The 6,000-nt window shown below is 43.7% G+C and overlaps 1 protein-coding gene across 2 annotated transcripts in view; it reads right to left on the reverse strand.

The window, feature by feature from the left end:
- THSD4 (thrombospondin type 1 domain containing 4) overlaps positions 1-5,718 on the reverse strand; it is a 244,065-nt gene extending 238,347 nt beyond the window's left edge. For both annotated transcript variants that reach the window (XM_082290825.1, XM_082290827.1), the window contains exon 1: positions 5,539-5,718. The gene's annotated coding sequence lies outside the window, so the exon portion shown is untranslated. The remainder of the gene's footprint in view (positions 1-5,538) is intronic.
- Positions 5,719-6,000: the final 282 nt, after the last annotated feature.

The following is a 6,000-nucleotide window of genomic DNA, read 5'->3' on the forward strand; positions in this document are numbered from 1 at the left end:
ACAAGCAACTAATGGTTTGATGTCACCAAGTCAGGACTACAGCAATCACCTTTACTGTGGAAAAAAAATCCAGGACATCTGAACACTTTCCAAGTCAACATTTACTCTCAGATTAGTGTCAATAGTTTTGCTGAATTTGCCATTTAGAGATAGGTTTGTCCTTCCATGCACTTCTCTGCAGCTAATCCAAAGGGAGTATCAAGGGAATCCGCTTGATTCAGGATTACAGATTTTAGTCATACAATATTCAAGCATCCAAGTGACGTTTTTGTCCTGGGGGATTACTATCCATGCTCACATATATCCAAGTGCTGATCCAGCAAGGCCAAGCACAACAGATGTTTTTCACCAAGAAGCAGGTTTCATGAAGAAGGACTTTTAAAAAGGGCTTCTTTATCCATCCTTTTCCCAAAACCAGAGCAAAAAAAACACATTCCAACTTGGATATCATGACTCACATAGAAGGCAACAAGCAGGAAACCACAGTACTTCTATCAGCATTAGAGACAGTATCCTCGGGCTCCCAACAAACACTTCACTTTGGGAAGCCTTCTTCTCTTGTTCTCTTATCTCACCAGATCATGCAGTCCCAAAGGACAGACCTTGCCCCACCTCTTGGGCAAGCCTGGTCCAAGGTGTCACATCAGCCCTGCTTGTTCATCGACAAACTAGGAGAGCCTGCTCACTACCAGGTTTCTCTGCTAAACTTCATTTTGATGCAAGAAGAGGTCAATACAACCCAGTCAAAGATAAAGTTCAGAAGTTGAAAGTTCAGAAGTTGGAACTTCTGTTGTCACAGCAGTTATCTCTTGAATTTAAAAAAAAAGGACTATTCTTTTATTAATGCTAGTATTTTAAGAAGCTTGGGTTTAGGAAAAAAGCACAAATAAGCAAAGTTAAATTTAAAAATTACATTCAAAACAGGGAAGTTTTCTGTATTTCTCTCTACACTTAATCACATATAGCTATATATAACTCATGAATTTATAGCAGTCTTATAGGAAGGGGAACAAAGGATCACAGTTATAAACAAGCAGCTCCTCTGCAAAGGGATGAATTTTATCTACCAAGTCCTGTAAATTTTTTTTTTGGTACCCAGACAGTCTTCCAAAGGCTCCAGTTCCTGGAACCAACTATACAACAAGTATAACTTGTTGAGTTAAAGAACAAGTTACTCTTGTACTGTCAAAGAAAACACTGGAAACTCATGGTTGAAACCAGTGGTCTTGTTTTCCAATGACAAGAGTGCATCATGTGGGAGTCGCCTGATCTGAAAGACACTGAAGTTACTGATAACCTTTTCCATTACTTTACTGGCCCTTAGACCAGAGCTTTAAATAAAAGAGATAGTGGCTCTTGCACTTACTGAGAAAAAAATCTACAGAACTGATGGAAAAAAAGTAAATATTTTTAAATAAATTTTTCCATATAAGGAGCCTGGAATTTTCCTGTGAAGGGAAATTTGAAAACCAGGACCAAAACAAATACTGAAGTGGGATGCCAAGTAGCAGCAGCACAGGACTGATAAATAGCCAACAAGCAAGGCCTTAGGCTGTGATTTGCAGAAGTACAGTAATAAACCTATGAGACACATAGAACACAGTTTAGGTTCACTCATGTACAATAAATATTTTTACTCAGATGACTTTTTTTTTTTTAGCATCTTTGCATGCAGACTATCTTCAGGAAATTTAACAGTTTACCAACATCCTGTAATTATCATACCTAGTTCAGAGATAAAGGAACAAGTTCAGAGATAAAGCCAGACGTCAATGGACTCGGTGAGCAGCACAGAGCAGCCAATGGGAGCGCTGAGACCAGAAGCCCACGTTCCAGGAACTCACATGTCCATCACCTCAGCAGCCCACAAGGCTACTTGCCGTCACAAAGATAGGACTGTGATCCCATCTGCATTCCTAGTGCAAGAACAGTTCCTGTGGAGAAGCCCCACATTTAACACTTGGTACCACCATTTAAAAAATATGTAACAGATGTCTGTACACGGTGTTGACAAGTGCTGTTTAACAGCAACCAAAATTATGAACACTGACCCATCTCTGGGAATGCCATAACCCTGCAGGGGTTACAAAATCCGATGTGTGACATGAGACTCAAGTCCCCAAGAGAAAAATGGGTGGGACAGAACATTCCAGGAGAAGAAAACTGAGTTGGTTTAAATTACAGATTTTGAATCTGTTATTGTCACTAACACAAATAACAAAAACTCAAATAAAGAAAAAAAAAAATCAGGCAACACTAAAGCACATGGTTTCAGCTCTGCTCCCTTTATACAAAGTAAGATAGGAGGCAAAATCAGTGTCCATCAGATCATTCTGTTAATCAATCTTTTATCAATCTTGTATCTGCTTAGCATCCCTCTAATTAATCTTCTAAATAAAGTACTAAACCATGCATTCTTCCTAAAAATCTAATATAAATGATCAGAATTATCTAGTGTAAAGTACTAGCTATCCTGAACAAAACCAAAGCTATTTCAATGCAAAACACAGCAACTTAACCTCCTATATATTAACAATGCAACCATGTTCGTTGGTCACATATTGAACCACATATATTCATAACTTAATTAGCTTTACAATTACCCAAGTCATGGTCCAAACTGCATTTAGATCAGGTAGAGCTTCTGTCTGAAAACAAAAGAACTAATAACTAAACTGTCTATGTGCCTACTCAAGGGAACAAGACTTGTCATAGAATCTGTTCTTCAACCAGCACTGGTTACCACTGGAAGCATTTCACAATTAAAAGCTACAAAATGCTTTCCCTATCAACTCTGTGGCAAAAGGGCTACTATCAAGGTCCAAACTCTTTAAGAAGCTGGTTTGACACAGTAAGTTTTCTTTTACTTTTTTTCCTACTTGCAAAAAATAACAACCTTCCAAACCTGAAGCCTGTTATGATAACATAACACTACAGGAGATACAGCTAAAATCACTTGTGCATGGTTGGCTTTGGAGTTCCTTGGGGTTTTTAAGTGCTTTAAAAAGTGCCATCAAACCTTACTTCTCTCATACAGAGTTTAAAGCCCACAGAAATGTCTGCAATGACTGCACTTCACTGTAGATGATAAACCTGATTTTCAAAGTAAAAAAGAAAATCCCAAGTACCACTAAGTGTCTGACCAGCACTTCACCTCTGTTTATACTACAGCTGCCACTGTGAACAGTCTGAATATCACACATCTGATGTCACATCACAGAGAACTGAGACTGCAGTGTGGAAACCCAGCTTCTCTGGTGCCACTGTCTGCACAGAATCAGACACTGAGGCTAATACGAGTCTTCAAGATGATACTGCTTTTTTGTTTTATTTTCAGCCTTCATTTAATGCACATCTGCCTAGCACAGTTACTCCGTTTGTTCTACAGCAAAACCAAAGATTTTGTACTGAGATCATAAAACTCATCACTACCTGGGAGAAACCTAATTAATTTTCTACAATTAAATCTGCTGGAGCTCTGAAGGAACCTGATGTTTGAAATGCAGAAAGACAGAAATCCTGCACTATACAACAGTTCCAAGTGTTTCTGAGAGTTAGTCAGGAATCAAAAGTTGCTCCTTCAATTACAATGGAGCTGTTTCAGGTTAAAGTCATCATCAGCAAGACCTGGGATTAGCCCTGCTCCTAAATAAAACTTGAAAATTATGGTCAGGGCACAATTATGATAAATAATTCATTTTTCCTACCTATACTCACTTTGAAGAACTCCCTATGACAATCCACAGCAGCTGGCCTCATATTTCTAACTTGGCTAAAAATGCTCACTTTGCCTTTCAACAAGAAAAGTGCTGCAGTCTCTCCTCCTAGTCTACTTAACTCCATTCTCCCTCTAGATTCCCTGGAAATGGAGTTCCCTGGTGATGGAAAAGAAAGCGTCAAGAATTACAGGTGTCTAATGAATTTCAGCAGTATCCAGTTTCATTTTAAACCCCTGATGATACTGAATAGGTGAAAATCACATCAACAAGTAGATTACTACTAAGTTTGCACCAGAAAGAGGTCTGAGTTGGCAAGCTACAGCTCAGTAGATCAATTTTCTAAGAGTGCATTGCCAGTTCCACAAAAAGCAATAAAGTCAGACAGATTTGGGCTATTTTCAGTTCCTGCCCTTGCCACAGAAGACAGGAAAAACATGCACAGCAGACTGACAGAATATTAAGAGCCCATCAGGCAACTATTTAATCCATAACCTTATACTCTTGTATTGAGCTACTAACCACTAGTGCCTTAGATAGTGGTTTCTGATTTAAAAAATAAATCACACTGGTTCATCAACAGGTGACACATGGAGTTACAAATATTTCTATTATTTTTGATGGCTATTCACGATATTGATGAACCAACTTATCTGTCATCTTTGCTAGCAGGCATCATGATGCCCTTATGTTGTACTGAAATATTGCAAAAAAGCTCAGTTTGGTGATCCCTTGATCAACAAGAAAGAAAAAAATTGAAAAAAAAAGATACAGAAAAGAGAAATTACACTGGCAAGAGATACAGAAGAAAGGTGACAAAAAAGCTAAGAATTCTTTAACTTGAAATAAAGAATAGCTGAGGTAGACAGATAATGAAAGAACACAGCTCTGAAATAGCACAGAGATAGTGTGCAGAGACCAAGCATAATTCATTTTATAAGGTCCATACAGTATCAGACAGAAAATTTACAAAAAGCAAAAAGAAGTAGTTTTTGCACACAACATAGTAACCTGTAGAACTAACTCACTGCTGTCAGCCTCTCTAAACTGTTCATGTATCTAGCATCTGGAAAAAAATAATTTGGATTAATTAATGTCAAGTGTGTCAAGGGCTATGAAACACACAGGTGTGGACACACCAATAGTTGCAAAAATGTAAAGCCACAGCTGGAGAAGAAAAGGTATTTCAAAATTACCCTCTGCTACAGCACATACCCTGTAGCCTGACAACTAAGCACAAACAGCTCCAGTGTTGGTAGAATTAGAGAGATGGTAACAAAGCCAGAGTCAGGAAAGCGTGAAGAGAAACACCGAACGCCAAACACGGTTCATGCTTTGCACACTGTGCTTAGTTAGACCAAAGGATCTGGCCCAAAGCAGGAACAATTGCAACACGCATTCTTGGTGAGGCGAGTTATCCACGTCTTTCCGTCTCCCGTACAAACTGCTGGATTCGGCTCAGACTACGTGCAGCTACAGCTTCTGGTGGGACACCGAGGCAAAACTAAGCAGCTCCTTGCACTGCCTCTGGATGCAGCTCCTGGAAACCGAGCGTGCGAGGAGAGCAGCTTTGAAATGGCTACTTACACAGCCAAAACACGCGGCGCAGGAATCCCGCGGAGGGGAGCAGAGCCGAACCGCGCTCCCGCAGCCGGGGCAGAGCGAGAGCAGCCCCTCAGCCCGGCGCGGGGCAGCCCCTCAGCGCGGCCTCGGGCTTCGCCACGGCCGAGCGCCACCGTGCCGGGCACTGCCCGCGCCCCGCGTCCCCGGCACGGCGCCCACCGCCCACCTGGCGCGCCCACCCTCCCCGGCCTTGCCTCACCGCTCCGCGCCGGCGTCCCGTCCGGGCGCCCCGCGACGAGGCGCTCTCGGGGGCGAGAAGACTGAGAGCCTCGCGGCCCCCGGCGCATGGGAGGCAGCGCGCCCTCGGCCGGGAATGCCGGAGCCCCGCAGGACCCAAGCAGGTTCCCGGCGGCTCCAGGGCTCAGCCACAGCCTCTCCCCTCGCTCCCGCCCGCCGTCGGCGCAGGAGCTGCGCGCCGGCTGCTGCCACCTGCCGGCCGCACAGCGCAGCCCGCGCCCACTCCCTCCCTCCCTCCTTCCCCCGGCGGGCCGGCGCTCCAGCGGCGATGTCCAGCGGGGAAGCCTGAGAGGCGGAGGCGCAGGGGCACCGCACCTTCGAGTGCCGGTGCGCGGGGGAAAGGCGGCGTATGGCGGGGGGTGCGAGGGACCCGTCGGCGGGGCTGCCCTGCGGATCCCCCGCTGACCGGGAGCGCAGGTGCCCA

The sequence above is a fragment of the Coloeus monedula genome (genome assembly GCF_965178545.1).
Source record: "Coloeus monedula genome assembly, chromosome: 14".
In the NCBI taxonomy this organism is placed as follows: domain Eukaryota; kingdom Metazoa; phylum Chordata; class Aves; order Passeriformes; family Corvidae; genus Coloeus; species Coloeus monedula.